The 21990-nt window shown below is 34.8% G+C and overlaps 1 pseudogene; it reads right to left on the bottom strand.

The window, feature by feature from the left end:
• Nucleotides 1-212: 212 nt before the first annotated feature.
• The window catches only part of LOC149550073 (cellulose synthase-like protein H1), a 31956-nt pseudogene continuing 10178 nt past the window's right edge, over nucleotides 213-21990 (bottom strand).

The following is a 21990-nucleotide window of genomic DNA, read 5'->3' as shown; positions in this document are numbered from 1 at the left end:
TTGAGACTAACTATTATAAACAACTAAAACGGAGAAAATTCTTTCATACCTCAGTCAATGGCTGTGAGCTAGCCATAACTGTGGCCACTCCATGGCTGTGAGGAGGTGTGTCCGACGTCATGAGCTGCATGTCATACAAAACACGTTACATGTAACATGAAACATGAAACAAATATAATCAAATGAATTAAATTAACATGAAACAACTGTACCTATACGAAGCTCGTACGATGTCTATGCTCTGAGTCCATACTAAAGGTTGAGGGTCCTGTGGAGAACTGATGCATGCATAATTTTTTTTGTCAATCCTTAATATGATAACTTAATAAATATATGTATTAATTTAAATGATTAAATCGATACATACCTCTGGACTCGTGGACGGGACAAAAAATGGGGCCGGAGCATCGCTGCTAGGCTCGGCAACACTCTGACCCTGAATTTTGAACAATGTCAATAGATGCTAATTAATTAATCATTCACTATACATATGAAATGTGATCAAATTAGTAAATTATAATTGTAATTTACCTGTGTGTCAATGCCAAATGTTTCGTTCAAGAACTGATCAGTGACGAGCCCATCATCCGCAGCATCTCCAGCATGAGTGCCAAATGTGCATAGGGATCCGCATGAAGTGCACATGTGACCACAACGCACATAAGGCTCCCCCTCAACTAATGGGCCCGTGGAATGGATGAGGGTCTGTGTCAAAGCATTAATGGTCCCTAGAGTGCTGGCCTCTACATGTTCCTTCACAATTGAAGGAATAGTCACATACTCATGTTGTGGCTTGACCACAGGTGCCCTAACTACATTAGGGTCACGATGTGCTCCCGGCCTCTCGAATGATGACCCCCCACCTCTACCCTGGGAGTCTAATAGATCAAAATAATTGGGGATCTCCCCAAGGACAAACTCACAATACAATTTCTTCAAAAAATACATTGGGACCTCGTGATTGTTGCAAGGAGGGGCATCAAAAACCATCCACCATCTATCCCAAAAATGATTTATCATAGCATCATGTATACACCAATGGATGGGGAACTGTTTAGTACCCTCTCTAACAGTATTTTGCTCACTGGGTTTTCTAAATAATGCACATATTGAACCTTTTGGTATTTCTTTTTTTTTAACATCTTCATATGACAATTTATTTGCATAAAATCTTTTTTGTTCTTCCCTCTTAACCTACCAAACATCTAACTGACCAGTAACTGAGGCTATCTGGGTCTTAATGGATTCGAGGGATGATGCCAATTGAGCCCTCATTGGATTGGTTTGTCCAGCTTGTTTCAACCAACCAATGAGTCCTTCTAATTCAATTTTGCCTATCTCAATTTCATTTAATATATTTTCTTGTGTGCCTGGTGGAGGTCTTGGAATTAGTTTGGGTTGTGGAATTTGTTGTTCTTCAGGAGGGTTTTATGGATTTTGGTTTTGAGGTTCTTCAGGTTCTTGAGGGTTTTGTGGATTTGCCAGTTGATTATGGACATTTCCTGATAAAGAATCAATTGAAATCCAAATGAATAAACAAATCTAAATAAAAATTGTAAAAACCCTATTAAACAATATGAAAAACATATAGAATAATGCAAAGTAAAGTTTAGATTACATATGGCATCGGCGTCGGCATGCTGGTGATCTTGGATTTTGTCAGCGAGGAGGCATATTGGCAAGGGATGTTGAAAATGAATTGTTTTCCAACTCGCGTGCACGCTACCCTTATAAACAGTAAAAATCACTGTTAATATGATGGGCCGCAGGTGTGCAGCCCATCATTTATAAAAAAAATTTCTTTTTAATAGCGCGTACGTGCTATTGTGTGTACGCGCTATTGTGCGTACGCACTATAGCACGTATGCACTATGGTTTGGGTAACTCGAACCATAGTGCGTACACACAATAGTGCATGCACACTATTGAAAAATGAAAAAAAAAAAAGGCTTGTCACCTTTTTGGCACCACAACTCGGTGCATATGCCCCTCTTTCCTTTCAAATCTAGCCAAATACCACTTAAAATTTTGAAAAGCATCATATATTTCTTTTAGAAACATCACAATCATCAATAAATAGAATAAATTACTTGTCACTATAATAACTTTGCACTCTAATAGGACCACATAAATCAGTATGAACCAACTCCAAAATATTATCAAAAGAATAGATCTTGCTCTTGAAACTATAATTTATCATTTTTCCAATTTGACATTGTTTGCACATCACTTTATCAGGTTTTCTCAATCTTGGTAATCCTTTTACTCTTTTCATCTTACTAATGCTTACCAAATTATCAAAGTTTCAATGACATGTCCTCTAATACAATAACCAAACATCTTTAAATTTTACAAATAGACATGTATCATTAGATGGATCTAGATAGAATAGGTTACCTCTTGTTTGCTCTCCATTTCCAATTAGTTCACCAGTACCATCATAGATCTTTGCCTTCTTATTTTGGAATTCAACTCAATAGCCTAAACTATTCAACTATACTAAACACAACCAAGTTATATTTCAATCTATCATCTTAATATACATTTTCACATCTAAAATTATCATTCAATATAATTGATCCTTTACCTTTCACATAACATGGTGCATCATTTCCAAACTTAACACTACTCCCATTATAATGTTCTAGCTTTTTAAACTTATTTGTATTACCAGTCATATAATGTGAGCAACCACTATCAATTATTCATCTATCATTCTTATTCACATGTGGTATCAAAGCAATTTTCTCATCATCATTGGATTCATCTTTCACAATGACATTATTTTCATTAGAATCACTATTAGAAATCTCTTCTTGAATGACGCAGAAAGATTTCTTACCTTTTCCTTTGTAGTATTTTTTACCTCATTTGTCTCTATTGTCTCTCCTTTGTCGATATTGATTTTCTTTACATTCCTCTTTTCCATCTCTTTCAGGAGATTTTACAGCAATATGACAAAATCTATTACATTTAAAATAGATTATAGGAAGTTTACGTAAGTATTTTCCTTTTCCTCTTTGTATCCTTCTTGCCAATAATGATTCAAGGTCATCAAGATCATCATTTGATTCATTGTCACTATCCACTTGCTTAATCTTTGAACTTTTTCTCCTTTTTTATACATCAAGGGTTACTTGAGACTTAAGAGCACATTTAACACTAGAAGGTGTATAGTTATTAAAATTTGACAATTCAAATGCAATAGGTCTATCAATTAGACTATCCATGGTTAGATCATTACTAGGTGTACATCTTAGTTCTTTAATTGCAAATACTCTAATTGCATAGATAAGAAGTAAATTCTTTGATACCTTTCTTATCATAGTCTCATAAAATATGTCTTGTCCAACTCCTCTAATAGAATTTACAACCTCCTTGATTTAGCTACAATGTTGTTCAACAATCTGTCCTTCTTTTATTCTCATGCCATCAAGTTTGCCTCTCAAACTTTTGTCTTTATCCCTTAACACATTTTTCCATCCTCCATGAGTTTGTGCCAACTTGTCCCACATTTTCTTTGTAGTAGTAATATCCTTTACATCGTCAAACTCATCATAACTCAAGGATGATGTCATATCTATCATCATTTGATTATGCTCTAGATTCTCTTTGATTTGCTCAACTATCATGGATCTAGGAACTTCACTATATTCATTATCCAAGTAGTACACTAAAGAATATCCAGCACCACATGCATGTAATCTCATCAATCATTCTCATGTTGGGAAGTTCTCTTTATTCACTTTATGTATCTCTCTTATACATCTTGAGCTTTAGCTTAAGTCCCTTCAAACTTCTCTTACAAGCACCAAAGCTTTGATACATATTGTTAGAATATTTAGAATATTTGGGAGGGGGGTGAATCAGTTATCCTTAGGTCCAGATGTACCAATTCAACATTTAACAAATTCAAAAAACTTAAAGAATCTCATAAAACAACTTAATCAATATAGAAAATCATCAGAAACTTAGCGTATTCATTCATTACTAGCTCTATGTTTATTATATGTTGACTAACAAAAACAAAAAATAGTAAATAACATGCATCATAAAACAAAATTCACACATATATGACACCAAGATTTAACATAGAACCTATAGTGTCTCTTGTGTTTGTAGTATTTACCTCATTTATTTTGATCTGAGAGATACTTGTTACTCATGTTATGTTTTCCTTTTGAGATGACCTAAGGATCAGATGTCATACTTTGATTTTAGTATCATAAATGTTGGATTACTATGATGTTCAATTAATATTTGCATGATGATACTATTTTGATATGATGTATATTTTATGACAATATCTAGTTATCTGGTATTTGGATATATCTTGGATTATGTTATATGTGGATTTAATGTTATTATAACCTACCTCATTCTTGGTTTCTTATATTCTATGTGAATGTGAGTGATGTAAATGGATCATTTTAGTATAATTGAATAAATGGTTGAATTAGGTTATTTAATGCATTTATCACTTCGGCTATATTAGTATATGCAATTGCACTTGATCATGTGTTTTAGTGTGTAAGATTTATATCCCTGGCAATGGCACATGGAGTTAGTGATTTAGCTATTTATATTTTACCAATTTCATCCATGTATGATTGACGTATATTATTAAGTGTTTAATTTAATCCTTTGGGTGATTTGATAAATCTAGATTCATTTGCATTATGTGATTAGACCTGTGAACATGTCTGTGCATTTAGAGGTTCGCTTTGTGACAAAAATTATTAAGGATAGTTCTACAATTTTGAATTTTTGAGTTTTATTATAATTGATTTTAATTTTTGGTAGCTTTTCCATAGAAGAATTTCAATTACTTGGAATAGCCTATTTTCATTTGGGAAGATTCAAGTTTTAACTAGGCTTTCTGATTATTTACCGTAATTGATTATTCACTCAAAAAGTCAATAAGTATCCAAAAAGGAAATTAATTCCTCACTTCTCACTTTTGGAAATTACAAATTTGAGAGCTTTTTCCAAAATCCTCTTTTGGAGGATTGTGTTTCTATTCATTGTAAGAGCCACAAGAATGGGACCTTCGCAAGATCAGTCTTGTTGGATCTAGCTCGAGGAGACCTTGATTTGTCATGACCTTTTAGCAGCATCTGTGAGATATTTATTTTATCCAACTATTTTCTATTTCTACCCCTTTTTTTTAGGTAGAGCTCTCTCATTTTTGTGTTTCAGCTCCATTTATGCTTTTTTTTTCTAGTAGCTATTTTCTAGGAGGCTGAGAACTAGTGTTCCCCATTATTTTATTTATTAGTTCTACCTAGTTGGTTGAGTATGAACATTTTCCCAGATTTCAAGATGAGGGTTTGGGGTTTCACATTCTTATGCTGGTTGTTTTTGCATACAGTGTTTGAACTCAAATTTTATTGGATTTTTGTGGCTTTTGTGCCCCAAGACCAAATGGGTTTTAATTTTGAAGTATTCAAGTTTTGAGTTTCTTACCTCGATTTCTGTGTCACCCAATTTTTTCAAGTTTTCTTGGCATGAGGTGTTAGAGTGATTAGTCGTTTTCATTTATTAATTAAATCACTTTGATTTAATTAATTAAGTTGCCTATTACTCTAGTTTTCTTAAGCTATCTTGTAGGTACATATAATTAATATTTTATTAATTATAATGTGCAACCCTTTTCGAGTTTCGATCTCCTTTATAAAGATTGATCTCTTTGTATTTTTCATTATCAAGAACCCGTTGAATAATATTTTTCTTTTTCATCTGAATTTTTTAGATCAAACCCTTGCCTCTTCTTGTCTTTTTCTTCTCTGTTACAAGTTTTTTGCATGCAGGTTTTTTTGAGCTTCATGGATTTGTTATGCGCTTTTGCTCAAATCCTACACAGTATCAGAGCCAGATCTGCTATAGCTTGTTCAATGTTTCAAGAAAAAGGGAGAACAAGGGTTTGGCAGATTAGATCTTGTGTTTTTTTGAGCTTTTTCTGAGAAAATAAGGGGGCATTGATTTTTGGAGTAGTTTGAGGCCAAACAAAAATCATGGATGGATTCAGAAGCCGTGAAAACCCCCATTTCCATATAAAATTTATCTGATTTGGATAGCGTTGATTTGGGAGGCAAAAAAAAAATTGTCCGACAGGTCCATATTGCCCTTGGCATGCAGATCGAGGCAAAAAATTACAAAAATTACAAAAAAAAAGGATTTCTACATAGTTTTTAGCTGCGGTGGTTAGTTAACCACGGTGGAACTGCTAGCGGTTAACCGCTAGCAGTTACCACTGGCGATCCGCCAGTGGCCCGCCAAGGCTCCGTCAGGAACTCCCACCGCAGCCCCACCATAGCTCTGCCCCATAGAAGACCTCTACCCTCCTGCCACCCCGACCACCACTCCACTGGTGGTGCAAGGGTGGCGCCTTTTTTTTTAATTTTATTTTTCATTAAAAATAATATTTTTCATACATTCTGGAGATCCTGGAGGTTTTTTTCTATAACTCGAGCATACGGACGTATTTTTTTGATTCAAAAAATGTGCTAAAAAGCTGGTTCTGAGACAGAGATGTTGGTATAGGTGTTTTTGGGTTTTGATGTAGTTTGGTTGCCTATTTTGGTAGTCAAAGATAGATGTTCTATTTTGCATTCTGGGAGGAGTATCTTGAGCATCCGATCTCCATTTTTGGACTTCTTTATATTGTTGGAAAGATATTTTTGCACTCTTTTTAGTGATGCTAGTTGTTGTTCCATATTCTATTCTAAGAACATCCTATTTAGTTTTTTTCATTTTAGTATTCTGGTGGATATCCTATTTTTTTTAGGTCTAGGGATTGATTTTGTTGCTTCAGATACTTTGTTTTGGGCTCTTCCTTCTATTGTATCAGCCTTATGCTTTTTCTGATCATTGTTGATATTCATTGTAAGAATCTTTATGCAACACACTGAGATAAAGTGCCAGTCTTGTGTTTTGAGATCATTTTTATCATTGTGATTCATTGTACTCGCACTATTTTATAAAGTGCCATGGGGGGATAGTTGTTTGTCACTTATAGCCCTCTTTCTCTTTTGCCTCTTGCAGTGTCAATGACACGTACCTTTATAGGTTTCTATACCTCACTCCCGATGTGTCTGGTTCCTATGTTGTAGGAGATTTTTTGGCCCACCTTTTTAGTTGCTTGTCACCTCACCTACCTTAAGGGGGAGTTATATTGTTGTTCTATGCTTCTTTGGTTGATGGTTTGTTAGTGTTAGCTATGTATTTAGTACCTAATCCTACATACTAGGTGATTGCAGTGGCTAGCTACCCATGCATTGCGATGAGATGGATCATCTACCATATAGACATGCTCAGTTCGTGCCTTCTATTTTCACGGAGGTTCTACAGATTAGCATTTTGATAGAGTTTTGTGGTTCTTCATGCTTCAGTGATTCTCTTCTAATCTCTTTGTTCCTTCTTTTGGAACATTCTTTGCTATCTCTTTTTGGAGTAGGATTTTTTCCATGTGGTTTTCTCTATTTCTCCTCTTTATAGAGATTTTTTTGATTGGGTACCTAATCAGGCCTTGTTACCGAGATCCATCTCTTTGCTTTCATAGTTGTGCTAGGTTAGCTTACCTCCTGAGCTTTGCTTAAGGGGGGGTGTTAGAGTAATTAGTTGTTTTCACTTATTAATTAAATCACTTTGATTTAATTAATTAAGTTTCCTATTACTCTAGTTTTCTTAAGTTTTCTTTTAGGTACATATAATTAATATTTTATTAATTATAATGTGCAACCCTAGCTTTTTTAGGCTTTAGGTTACCCTTTTCGAGTTTCAATCTCCTTTATAAGGATTGATCTCTTTGTATTTTTCATTATCAAAAATCCGTTGAATAATATTTTTCTTCTTCATCTGAATTTTTTAGATCAAACCCTTGCCTCTTCATGTCTTTTTCTTCTCCATGACAGGTTTTCTGCATGTAGGTTTTCTTGGGCTTCGTGGATTTGTTATGCGCTTTTGCTCAAATCCTACATAAGGTTGGTCATGGACTTGGAGTAATCATAGGATATTAGTCAAACCATTATTTACACTTTAATGTTACATTGGGATGTGTGCTACATCCATCCTCCTAAATTTATTTTTAGTTGAGTGTTAATTGCTTGTGTTCTCATCCAGTCTTTGTGTTGTGATCTTTGTGATGGTGGTGTGATACACACAAGCATGTGCGTGTGCATTTGTCTAGTGACTTATGAGGCTCAATCTCCCATTTATATTTCAATTGAGTTATGATCACTTGAGATTGGGTTGGTAATATACATGCCTATGGGTACTCATCATTGGATGAGCATGTGTAGCGTAGGGTAGCACCATGGAGGGGGCTTCAATCTCACAACCTAGTGATCATCATGCCTTGAGGGTTGGTAGAGGAAATTTTAAATAACTGATAACTAAATAAAATATTGGGTAATAAAACTAAGATAATAAAAGATGTTGGATTTTGCTAGTTCTATTGAGAAGTGTGAGCTACCAATACTAGCTTGGGCTATCTGATGCCAAGTAACTCTCCATATTATGAGCCCCTATATAGTTATCCATTGAGTGTCTGACTAGGACATGTAGTACTTGCATTGTCTCATGTTCTTGGTTTCAGTCATCTTTATTATCTAGCATGAGTGTTAGCCATGGACATTTTCTTTTTGTGTGTTGTGGTTGGATCATTATCTCTATCATCACAATGGGATTGGACCTATGGGTTTCACATGCTTGGGAGGTGTAGCTATCTATACCATTGCTAGGGATCGATGTACAGAGATGGCCTATTATCCTAGTGTGACCGGTGCTTGATGTTCACTCAGTATTTTAATTTATCTAGAGTATGTTTTGTAGTGCCTCTCCCATTTGATTTATGTAAGTCATCTTGATGGATGCAACCTTGTTGATCTCTCCTTGAGATGGGATCATGATTGGGAGCATGAGTGGTGTACACCCTTGAGGTGATTGGATTTTTGTTATTGTATCAGTTGCTTTGATTATGCTTATGGTTGATTTTTGAGATTGTGATGTATTAGATGGTTTCATTGAGGTTTATACCAGTGGTTACTAGGATCCATGCGGTATCATGATGTTGTTCTGGGATTACCCAAAGATGTGTGCAGAGATTGCACTGTGTACTATAATTGTGCTACACTAGACTAGGTTCTTGTAGCAATGGTTAGTCATGTTTATGAATGTGTTTTCTTATACATTTTAAGTGCTTTTTTATGTTGTTTTTACAACCATTATTAAATGCTTAAATAATTAGAAATGGATTTTCCATGTTGGATTCCTTGGTTATGTGCTACGGATATTTACCTTGTTATATTTTGATCCAAGAAATATTTGTTACTCATTTTATGTTTTACATTTGAGATGACTTGAGGGTCAGATGTTATACTTTGATTTCAGTATCATAGATGTTAGACTACTATTTTGTTTAGTTGATCATATTGCATGATGATACCATTTTGATATGACATAATATTTTATGATGATATCTAGTTATCTAGTATTTGGACATATCTCTAATTATGTTATGTGATGGATTTAATGCTATGGTTATTTACTTCATTCCTGCATTGTTATGGTTTATGCGAGTGTGAGTGATGTAAAAAGATTATTTTAGTATAATTAAATAAATAGTTAAATTAGGTGATTTAATGTATTTATTTCTTCGGCTATGTTGTTATATGTAATTGCACTTGACCATGTTGTTTAGTGTGTAGGATTTATATCCCTCGTAGTGGCACATGGAGTTAGTGATTTAGTTATGCATATTTCACCAATGTAGTCTCTGTATGGTTGTCGTATGCTTATTTTAATTGTTTAATGAAACCTCTCAGTGATTTTAAATCTAAACTCATTTGCATCATGTGAATAGATTAGTGAGTGTGTTTGTGCATTTAGAGGTTCACATTGTCGCGAAGGTTATTAAGGAAATTATGTGATTTTGGGGTTTTCAGGCTTTTAGTTTTATTGAATTTAATTTCTCATATTTTTTCCATAGATGAATTCCTATTTCTAAGAATAGCCTATTTTTGTTTGGATTGATTTAGGGTTTAACTAAGTTGGATGTTTATTTGCCCTAATCGATTATTCACTCAAAAAGTGAATAAGTATCCAAAAAGGAATTTAATTCCTCACTTCTCACTTTTGAATAAGAATGTTTGAGAGTAAACCTCAAAATCCTCTTCATGAGGATTTTTTTTTTTTTTTTTTTGTGGGAGCTATGGGCATGGGATCATCAAGAGGTTGGTCTCATTGGATGTAGCTCGGGGAAACCTTGGATTGCCATAGCTTTTGGCTACTTCTGTGCGGTTTTATTTTATGGTTTAGATTCTCATTTTACCCCTTCTGGCTATGAGGCAGGGCTCTCCCATTTTATTGTTTCTACTTCATGTTAGCATTTTTTTTTGTAGTCATTTGTTAGGAGGTTGAGAGCTAGTGTTCCCCTCTATTTTTGTTTACTAGTTCTGCTCAATTGGTTGGGTATGAACATTTTTCTCTATTTTTGGGATGGGGGTTCAGGGTTTCACACCGTTATGTTGGCCATTTTTTCACATAGTGTTTGAACCCAAATTTTATTAGATTTTTGAGTTTTTTGTGCTTAAAGACCAAATGGATTTTAATTTTGAAGTTTTTCAATTTTGGAGTTTTTACCTTGTTTTTCATGCCACCCTATTTTCTTGAGTTTTCTTGGCATGAGTTTGGTTGTAGACCTAGATCATCTATTTGGATGTTAGTCAAACCATTGTTGCACTTTTATGTTTGCATTGAGATGCATGTTGCATTTGTACTCCTAACTTTGTGTTCAGTTGAGTGATGTTATACCTTGTGTTATGGTTTCTCTTGGACACTTATTATTATTTCATAGACACTGGGATTCGTGTAGAATCCATACTCCCAAATTGAGGCCATTTGAGTAAGTCCATGTTGTATGGTTTTATTGTCTTTGGGATTCATGTAGAATCCATCCTCCCAAGTCTATTTTAGTTGAGTGATTTTTTTCATTGTGTTCTCATCTAGTCCTTGTGTTATGATCTTTTTGATGGTGGTGCACCACACACAAGTATGTATGCTTGCATTTGTTAGGTGACTTGTGAGGCCTAATCTTCAATGGTATTTCTAGAAGTTATGATTATTGGGGTTGGGTTAAGAATATACTCTCCTACAGGTACTCATCATGTGACGAGCATGGGTTGTAGGGTGAGGTCAGTGGAGCGGCTTCTCTCACAACCATAGTGTTCTAGCCTAGGTTAGCAGTAAGGAGTTTATAATAAGTGAAAACTTAATAAATTCATAGAAAATTAAATAAGATAAGAAATTTTGGTTAGCTTCCTAAGGACGATGCCAAGGGGTGTGGTTAGTTATTCCTTAGCACATAGCCTCCCAAGGGTGTACCAAGGGGAATGGTTGTTCTTACGTGCACAACTTGGGTGATCCTAAGTTACCAACTCTCCACTAGAGTCCCTACATAGTTGACCCATAGAGTTCTTGACCAAGACCTGTTGTTCTTACATTGTTTCATGATCTTGGTTTCAGTCATTATATTATTTGGCGTGTGTATTAGCCATGGACATTGTATTTTATATGTGTTTTTCGTTGGATCATCATCTCCATTACCATGGTAAGAGTGGGATTATGGGTTCCACGTGGTTGGGAGGTGTAGCTACCTATATTAGTGTCAGGGACCAGTGTACAAAGATGGTCTCTTGTCTTAGTGCGACCATTACTGGATGTTTCCACTTGGTACTTCAAGTTTTGAAGTATGCTTTCATTGGAATGCTTGTATATCATATTTAGATGATGTTAGTTGTTGACGTACTTCCTTATTATGATGATTAGCATATGATGGATGATGTTATCTATTTTACAGGATTATCATATGCTTTACTTCTAGCATGTTAGATTTCTTTATGCTTATGTTGTAGCACATTTTAGTAGTGATGTCTTTTTTAAGATAGTATTGATGATCTAATTAGAAGCTTGGGATGTTATGCATGGAGGATGGCTAGGGCCCATGATGGTCTTATGATGTTATTATCGTTGGGAGGAACCGCGTATTTAGTTTGGTTGTATTGTTCATTGCAATCTTATTTCTATTTATTGCAATGTTGTTTTAGTACATTACATGTTCCTTCTACACTTTCCCTTCACTGCTTGATTAGATGGTTACATGCAGCTTCCATCTTTCAGTATTGTGTTTGAGTGTTTATGCCTTGAATTGTGGATCCAGTAATCCTCTGTTTGGAGGTTCTAAACTCTATTTATCTCTTTAGTTTTTCCTTAAGATTTTTTCTTGTGTTCCTGGGTGACCATGTTTTAGCATGGGGTGATACAATAAAGTGTTGTATGCCCAATATAAATCTGTCATAAATTCCCTAATTGTATCGCACTTCTCTTAGAGAAATGTCATGTGATAATCTTAAGTATCACACCCCCATTGAAGAAGTATTCTATGATACTTGTAAAGTATCACTCACCCTTGAGAGAAGTGTCACCCAAACCCTAAAAGTGTTGTACCCCTTCTTGAGAAAGGTCATACGATACTAGAAAATATCGCCTAGTGTTGATTTAAAGTATCACCTAGTATTTGTAAAAACTTGTCCAAGCCAACAGTGATCACTTTTTGGTTTCAACCAAACTTTACGGGAATTTTTTATGCTACCCTCTTAGGTGCTCTTCAATCCTTTAGCGATGCATTTTGAATTTGGAATGTTTTGATTTGAATTCAGTTGTGTGTCTTCTATAGTTTGTCATTATGTTTGGTTGTAGTGTTTGGAGATTCATTGGTTGCTCTGATTGTTGGTGATGTCTTCCATTGTGATCTTTTTGATCCCTATATGTTGTTGTCATGTGCATCCATACTTGTTCAAAACAAATATATCTTGACTTGAATTAAATCCTTGTTCCAAAGATCTCTAAGAAAGGCATTACATGTTTCCCTGTGATTTATGCTTGTTGGAATTATGATATATTTGTCATTAGTGCAAACACTTATTCTATCCTGAATGCTTATCTTGCTCATCACTTAGTCTCAAGTTTATATCAAGCATTCAGTGGTTACCTTATAAGTTCAATAGGCAAACAGTTCTCACCGAGCATTTCAGAGATACCGAGTGAAAAAGGTAAAGGAAGTTCAGCAGTGTTTACCGAGTGAAAAAGGTAATCAAAGATCAGCAGAGTTTATCGAGTAAAAAAGGTAATCAAATATTAGCAGAGTTTATCGAGTAAAAAAAAGGTAATCAAAGATTAGCAAAATTTATCAAGTGAAAAAGGTAAACAAAGGATTCAGTATTTACCGAGCTAAGCAAGGTAAATGAAGAAGATAGTTTCTACCGAGTAACACTACATCTACCGAGTCACCAATGGCTACCGTGTTCCAAGCAATGTTCTGTGACTAGTATGAACCAAGTCTCTACTTCTACCAAGTGCATGATGATGTCGAGTAACATAGTGGATGCTGAGTATCAGAAGGTCACCAAGTCAGTTTAGTGAACCCGAGTTTGCTAATGGGCTGACTTAGTAATGTTTTGTTCACTTGTGTTTTGGCCGACCTTGTAACTGTAAAATATTGAAATGGTATATATGTAATGTATGATATCATTTTTAATATATAGAGATGGGATATGAATATAATGGCATGAAATAAGAAAGTATTGTTCGCATGAAAAGAAGGTATTGCTATCAGCAGCAGAGCAAAAGGAATACAACAGAGTCAACATAAGAAGCAGAAAAGTTATATCTATCACATTAGGTGATCAATGCAAAAGGATCTTATCAACAAACAAGTTGTAAGTAGATCCATTTTTTCATCCTAATAAGTGAATTAGTTTTTAAATCCTATAACAAGGTAGACTTAACAGTCTTTTGTAAATCTCCTAATAGAGTGCATACTTCATTGTATGTTTGTAAATCCTCTAACAATGTGGATCTAGTAGTCCTACTTCCTCCTAATAGGGTAGATCACTAGAAGTGATCATTGTAAGCTTTAACTGGCCAACTTCATACTCCAGTAACAAATTTTTTTGGGCATCATCCCCACCCCAGTTTTACTTTCTAATTGGAAGGTTTTTGGGTCACCAAATCATTGTGTTCATGTGTTATGAATGATTGATCTTTTATTTATGCAATAGATTAGATGAATGAATGATAAAATGTTAAAATGCATAAGATTTTATATGTTACTGATTCACCCCTCCCCTCTCACTAACACATTTCATCCTGAATATTTCCAACAATTGGTATCAAAGCATTTGGTTCTCAAGACAAAGTTTGGCAGCTTGAGCAAAGATCAAGAGCAATGGAGATATTCAAACTTGACAAAGCTATTGAAAATGAAAAGTTAGATCTGGAAATGATCATGGCTCAACTCAAAGAAACTAAGGAGCATATTTCTCAATCCCTGAATAGAAGGAAGGAACTTGCAAGACAAATTAATGATCCTCAGTATGTTGAAGAAAGAATTAAAGACCTTTTACCTTCAAGTTCAAATGAAGCTAATGAAGCAATCAAGGAACTCCTGGCAAAGAATGGTTCCGTGCAGGAAGAAGTAAGAAAACTCAAAAGAGAACAAGAAATCCGATCAATCTGGCTATGTGAAGTCTTGGAACAAAGAAACAAGGCAAATGAAGACTTAGAGGTAATAAATAGTCAATCCCTTCAGCATCAAGATCTTATAAATCAACTTTCCAATGCAAATGAAGCAATTATGAATTTGAGATCTGAAAATGAAGACCTAAGGAATGATCTGATCACTGAAAGACAAATTAATGAAAGCTTAAAAAGTGACTTGAGATCTAAAAGACAAATCAATGAAAGTTTGGAAAATGACCTAAACACTAAAAAGAAAATCAATGAGAGAATGATGAAATCACAAGAAGACATGACTCAATTAAATCAGCTAAGTGAACAAAATCTTCATCGACAAAAAGGCAAAGCTAGTCTTGGTTACAAGGAAGTAGGTGAAACTTCCAAACAAGGTGCACAAAGAAATCAAAGACCTACTTGTAATCACTATGGTAAGATAGGTCATACATCAAAAAATTATTGGAATAATGGAAAGGAAAAATTCAATGGCAAATGCTTCAACTACAATCAGCATGGTCACAAAGCAAATGAATGCAAAGAAAAACTAAAATTTGAAGGCAAATGTCACAAATGCAAGAAACTAGGTCACAAGGAATCTCAATGCAAATCAAAGGTATTTAATCTAGCAGAAAAAATTATCAAAGCAATATTTGGTTGGGACTACAATACCTGGTGCAGATGTCACTATTGTGGAGAATATGGACACATCAGAATAAACTGTGCAAGACATCACCTAAGAAAGAAGGATACAACCATAAGATGTTACACATGTACTAAACTTGGTCATATAGCGAAGAATTGCATGAATACTGGAAGAATTGAAGATGAAAAGAAAGCAAAAGTTGATAACATTTGGAAGCAAATGAGACAATAGTGGATTCCTAAATCTACCGATCAAGACAGTTCAAATAATGATAATGTCACTCAAGAAGTGGGTGACTCCATCATTTCCAATTGAGACTTAAGAAGACTCAGGAACTGCATCTTCTAGCCACATCTTAAATAGTTCCAGATTATAAAAATGGGTGCAAATGATCAATACAGTATTTTAGATACATGGATCATAGAAATAGTATCAATCAATGAGTTGCATGTACCGAGCAAGGCTGACTAAAGACCTTACTGAGCTAGGTCAGGAATATCAAAGATTCTATTAGTACACTAAGTTGCAAGGTTCTACCGATTATTTCGATGACAGACTGGCACACACTATGTCATCTCATCTACCTTCATACTGAGCCTTAGTGACAGTATTTCATTAAAAGGGTAGAATTCGATTTCATTTTCCACCGCGACTTAAAATTCCCAGAGCCAAAAAGATTTCTAGTTGCATGCCAAGCAATTTGAAGAAAAATTCTTGCCAAGTAATTGTTTGAAAATCTTTTCATCCACCAAGCAACAATGGCATCTATAAGCATTGATAGCAGCAAGGTGAAGAAGGGTTCTAAAATTCTTGTAAAAGGAGTCGAATGGAAAGCCCCAAAATTCAAGGTAGTGCCCACAGTTGCAGAATCACTTGACATTCACAGAGCTCAATCGAAAATCCCTCCTATGGTACTTCTTGTTAATGATATTTGTGCTCATTTAAAAAGTGTTTTTCAAGAAATTGGTACATTAGATATGGATAATGCCCTAGGTCAATTATGTGTTAATGGAGCCCTTAAACCTGAGCACAAACACTTAGAAGAAAAAGGCTTGACCCATATTCCGCACCTACAAAGAAGTTTTCAGGTTAAATGGGTTAGATATGTTCTGAGTTGTGTTCATAATGGTCAGTTGTGGTTGGAACAACCCGTATTAATAACCAAATAGATGATTCATAAAATCACGGGTTTGCCTATGCTAAGCAAAGTTAAAACCACTAAAACCCTAGGTCGGGATGAGTTACAAAAGATAACCCTAGCAGAGTGGGACGGTAGAGGACTAAAGCTTAACAATATATCTGATGTAGAACTCAAATTTGGCATTTATGTGATTGTTTATAAGTTATACAGTTCCAGCAAATTGAATAGTGTGTCGTGTGAAGTTGTGGATTTAGCATTTAAGATTGTAAAGAAAAATCTTGAATTTGATTTGTCAGAATTACTGTTGAGACAACTGAATGAAAATATGGAAAGCTTAAGGACTTCCAAGAATAACACTTGTAAATTTGGTTCTTTGTTAATTTGTTTTTTTTTTTATGTACAAAAGTTTTTTCCATCAAAAGGATCTGTAGTATGGAGGAAAGACACTCCAATTTTATATCAGATTAATGAGTTCATAGCAGAAATGGGTGAAAATTTTGACAAAATCATGGATAACTATTTTGAAGATTTCAAGGAAATGATGAATAATAGGTTCATAATTCCTCCTAAGCTTGTTGAGGATTACAAAGATGATATCTGTTTCATGGTTGACTGTGACCATGTGTACATACAGGCAGTCATACACCGAGTGGCATGGGTAAAACCATTGCCTTATGAATTAAATATTGATGATGCAAGAGATATCATTGAGGCACTGGTCAATGAACCAGTTATCCCTAACATTCCTACCTTTGGAACCTATGATGAAGCAAAGGCCAGAATAGAGCTTGAAATCAAGCTACCTCAAGCAATAAGCAAAGGCAAGTGGAAGATAGCCAAAATGAAAACTACTACTAGTCCTCTTATGCTAACTGAAGGTAAAGACGAGGATGAAGAAGATGATGAAGAAGGAAGAGAAGAACAAGAACAAGAACAAGAATCTCTAGGAGAAGAACCTCTAAAGAAGAAAGGTAAGGTAACCATTACCAAACCTAAGAAGACGCCGACTGTAGTATTCTCAAGGAGGACCAGGAAAGGCAAACAGGAACCTATACTAGTCAAAAATTCACTCACATTTGAGGAAAGGCTCAAAAAATTAGAAGAAGGGGCAGGCATCACAAATTTCAAAGATTTGAAATTTGAAACAAGAACAAATGCTGAGAAAATGCAGATAGAGGAACTAGTACTCTCCAAGATGGGAAAATGGAAACACTCCTTGGACCAGCTTGCCTCTCAAATCTCCAAGGAACTTCTGGAGAGATTGCAACCAATATGGGAAACAGCCCCCAAAACGGTGAAAGATATCTATGAGAAATCTCTAAAAAACCTTCAACCAAATCTCACTGGAGCAGAAATAAAGGATGCAATGAAAAATCATGAAGGAAAAATGATGATCAGATTCCACACTTGTTTGATTTTAATCAAAGACATTGAGCATGTTGTAAATGATGCAACAAACATGTGGAAAAATATCTATCATCTACATAAGCCCAGTAGAAATCTAGGATGATGACAATAGTAACAGTGATGATACCACTGCCTCTCCATCCATCACAGTCTCACCAGAAGAGTTGCATGCATTAATGGAGGAAGACAACAAAGAAAAGGAGGAAGAAGCTGAAGAGGAAAATAAGGATGAAGATGATCTAGTAGAAATTGCAGCAGCAATCATTGCATCTCTTCCTCACTCTCCACCTAAAACTATCACATCATCAAGGTTGGAGTCAGCTGCCACAGGTTTGATAGCATCTTCATCAGATTTATCATCTGCACCTGCCACTTCACAGCTCCAGGTATCATCAATAGAAGTGTCTACCACTTCATCTACTGAGCTGCAACCCTCTTCTTCAATCATCGAGCCAGCCTCCTCTGTCCCAACATCATCAAGCGACACATCAATAAGTTCTACAATTTTGTCAGTTCCAGCAACTTTGACAACATTATCTACATCTACTTCAAGTATAACTAGTTTAGATACTGCTATAACGAGTATATCATCATTTTTGGGAAGTACTCCAATTTTTGATCTAGTAAATACTTCTATTGGCATTCATTTTTCAAGTCCTATCCCAATTTTTCCTGCTAGCCCTTCCATATCTACTATTGTGTCTATTCCTAAGATTAAACCAATGGCCACAGAAGTCAAACAAAAGCAACCATTAAGACTTATGATAACTAGAAAAGAAATAACAGAAGAAATTTATTTAGAAACAGATATAGTTATTCCAAAAATTGACTATGAAAATGCTACCATTGAAGAAATGAGGTATGCTAGTCAATTAATAGAGATGAAGGCTACGCAGAAGCAGTTAAGATCTGAAAGGGATAAGGAATACAAAATAATAGAAGACACCAAGAACATTATTACAGAGGCTATAGGTGTTGAAGTAGATTCTACTCAACACATTTTTATTCAATTAGAAGAGGCTATAAATAAATTCAATGAGGACACCTCTAGTCAAGAAAAATTGATTGAAAAGGCTGAAAGAAAATTTGATAATAAGGTGCTTGAGCACATTGCTCAGCACATTGCAATAAAATAGGTGGAATTGTCTACAATTTTGGCCAATTTTGAAAATTCTTTTAATAATGTAACTTTACTTTTTGCGAAACTTTGTGATGTTACTAAGTACACAAAGGAGATCAAAGAAAAATTGAATAAAATTGATGAGGATATGAAGGGCAGTGCCCAAATATTGCAACTTGATCCCAATTCAAGTTCATCCCATCATCTCCGAATCAGATTTTTGTCAGAAAAGTAGGCAGAATTGCTGAGAGAGGAAGCAAGGATCAGGTCTACCTTAATAGACATCCAGAACACGATCCTTCCTATCATGGACACAATGCAAAAATACATTGTCCACTCCAAAGCATTGATTCATGACAACAATTTCTCAATTGCAGATCATATGATTGAACTTTCAGCAGAAGTTCAAATAGCACTCTCCTCCTGCAAAATTTTGCAAGAAAACTGGGATAAGACTATGGCTCTTATTCTCAAGGTACATTCTGAATTCATCTCCCATTTTTGTATCTCTTTGTAAATATATATTGCTTAATTTGGCATTATTTTCAAAAAGGGGGAGAGAGTTTAGAGGGGGAGATAGAGATATTTTTAAATACTTCGAGCATATTATATGGGGGAGATATATATGGGGAGATAGAGATATTTGTAGATACTTCGAGCATATTGTATGGGGGATATATATATATAAATCAGTACATCAAATCTTGTACATAAGTGTTTTTGTCACTAATGCCAAAGGGGGAGATTGTTGGAATTATGATATATTTGTCATTAGTGCAAACACTTATTCTATCCTGAATGCTTATCTTGCTCATCACTTAGTCTCAAGTATATACCGAGCATTTAGTGGTTATTTTATAAGTTCAACAGGCAAACAGTTCTCACCAAGCATTTCAAAGATACTGAGTGAAAAAGATAAAGGAAGTTCAGCAGTGTTTACCAAGTGAAAAAGGTAATCAAAGATCAGCAGATTTTATCGAGTAAAAAAGGTAATCAAAGATCAGCAGAGTTTACCGAGTAAAAAAAAGGTAATCAAAGATCAGCAGAATTTACTGATTGAAAAAGGTAAACTATTCTTATTCTAGAGGTGGATTTCATGGCAATTGTTTCAGATGTGGTAAAGAGGTACATAGATCTTTTGAATGTAAATCCTCTAAAAGTAGGCAAGGTAACAAAAATGTTGTGATTCAAGGAGATAATGAAGGTTTACCAAGTGGATCTCAAGTTGGTGAAAATATGATAATATGAAGAACCTTATGTAATAAGGGAAGTGATGAAAAACCTATTTTAAGAAGAAGTCTTTCCAAGACCAAATGTAAGATGGCTAGAAAATGTTGTAAAGTGATCATTTATAGTGGAAGTTCTACAAATTTGGCATTAGAACTAGAGTTGGTTACAAAGTTGCAATTAAAAAGGGTGAAGCATCCTAAACCCTATCATGTTTCATGTATCAAACATGAGCATAAGATATTGGTAAGTGAACAATGTATTTTGAAGTTCAAGATTGGGCATTACTTTGATGAAGTTTTGTGTGATATTATGCCTATGGATTGTTGTCATATTTTTTTGGGTAGACCTTAGTAATATGATAGATATGCTATACATGATGGAAGATTGAATCAATATACTCTTTAGGTGAATGGGAAGAAGCAAATATTGCTACTTTTGATTAAAAGTCCAGATGAGGTTAATTGTACTACAATAAAAGCTTGCATGGTTAATGGGAAACAATTTGAGAAAGAAATGAAGAAGAACAAAGCTTGTTTTTCTATAATCCCTAGAGGACCAAGTTTGGGTAGTAATGACCAAGTTACAAATGGTAGTATTGACCAAGTACCTAAAGAAATTATACAACTACTATATGAGTATAAAGAGATTGTTGTTGACGATAATCCTAATTGTTTACTACCAGTGAGAATCATAAGTCATTGTATGGATTTGATTCTTGGAGTTAGTTTTCCAAACAAAGCACTATATAGATTGACACCTATAGAGAATTAAGAACTTAAGAGACAAGTACATGAGTTTTTGGAGAAAGGTTTGATCAAAGAAAGTTTGAGTCCATGTGTTGTACCTATTGTATTAGCACCTAAGAAGAATGGAGAATGGAGAATGTGTACTAATTCCAAAGCTATTAACAAGATCATAGTGAAATATAGGTTTACTATGCCAAGGATGGATGACATAATGGATTGTTTGAGTGGAGTAAAGTATTTTACCAAGATTAATTTGAATAGTGGTTATCATCATATTAGAATCAGAGAAGGTGATAAATGGAAAACTTCTTTTAAGACAAAAGATGGTTTGTATGAATGGTTGTTTATGCCTTTTGGTTAACCAATGCACCTAGTACTTTCATGAGGTTGATGAATGAAGTTCTAAAAAGATGTTTCCGTAAGTTTGTGATTGTTTATTTGGATGACATTATGATATTCAGTAAGACTAAGGAATAACATCTTAAGCATATTAGATAAGTATTGTAGAGATTGAAGGAGGAGAAGTTGATGATTAATTTGAAAAATGGTTCTTTTATGCAAGAAGAGATTGTGTATTTAGGAATTGCGATTTCATCTCATGGTTTGAAGATGGATGCTAAGAAGGTTAAAGCTATTTTGGAATGGCCTACTCCTAAGAATGTGGGTGAGGTAAGATCATTTCATGGTTTGTCTAGTTTTTATAGGAAGTTCATAAGGAATTTCAGTTCTATTTGTAAAGCTATGATTGAGACAATGAGAGGAGATAAAAAGGAATTAAAGTGGACACATGGAGCTGATAAGAGTTTTGAGACTTTGAAAAAAAAGGTTGTTGATTTTCCTATACTGGTTTGGCTTGATTTCAATAAAGTATTTCAAGTTGAATGTGATGCTAGTGGTAGTGCAATAGGAGTTGTGCTGAGTCAAGAAGGAAAACCTGTTGCTTTCTTTAGTGAAAAGTTGAATGATACTAAAAAGAAGTATTATGTGCATGATCAAGAGTTTTATGTTTTTGTTTGAGCCTTGAAGAAGTGGAGACGTTATTTGATTCCTAAGGAGTTTGTGTTGTATACTGATAGTTTTACAATACTTGCAAAGTCAACATAAATTGAATTGGAGACATATGAAGTGGGTT

This window comes from Cupressus sempervirens, chromosome 7, assembly GCF_028749045.1.
Source record: "Cupressus sempervirens isolate cs-2001-9-10 chromosome 7, ASM2874904v1, whole genome shotgun sequence".
NCBI lineage: Eukaryota > Viridiplantae > Streptophyta > Pinopsida > Cupressales > Cupressaceae > Cupressus > Cupressus sempervirens.
This window is presented reverse-complemented; position numbering and strand designations above follow the sequence as displayed.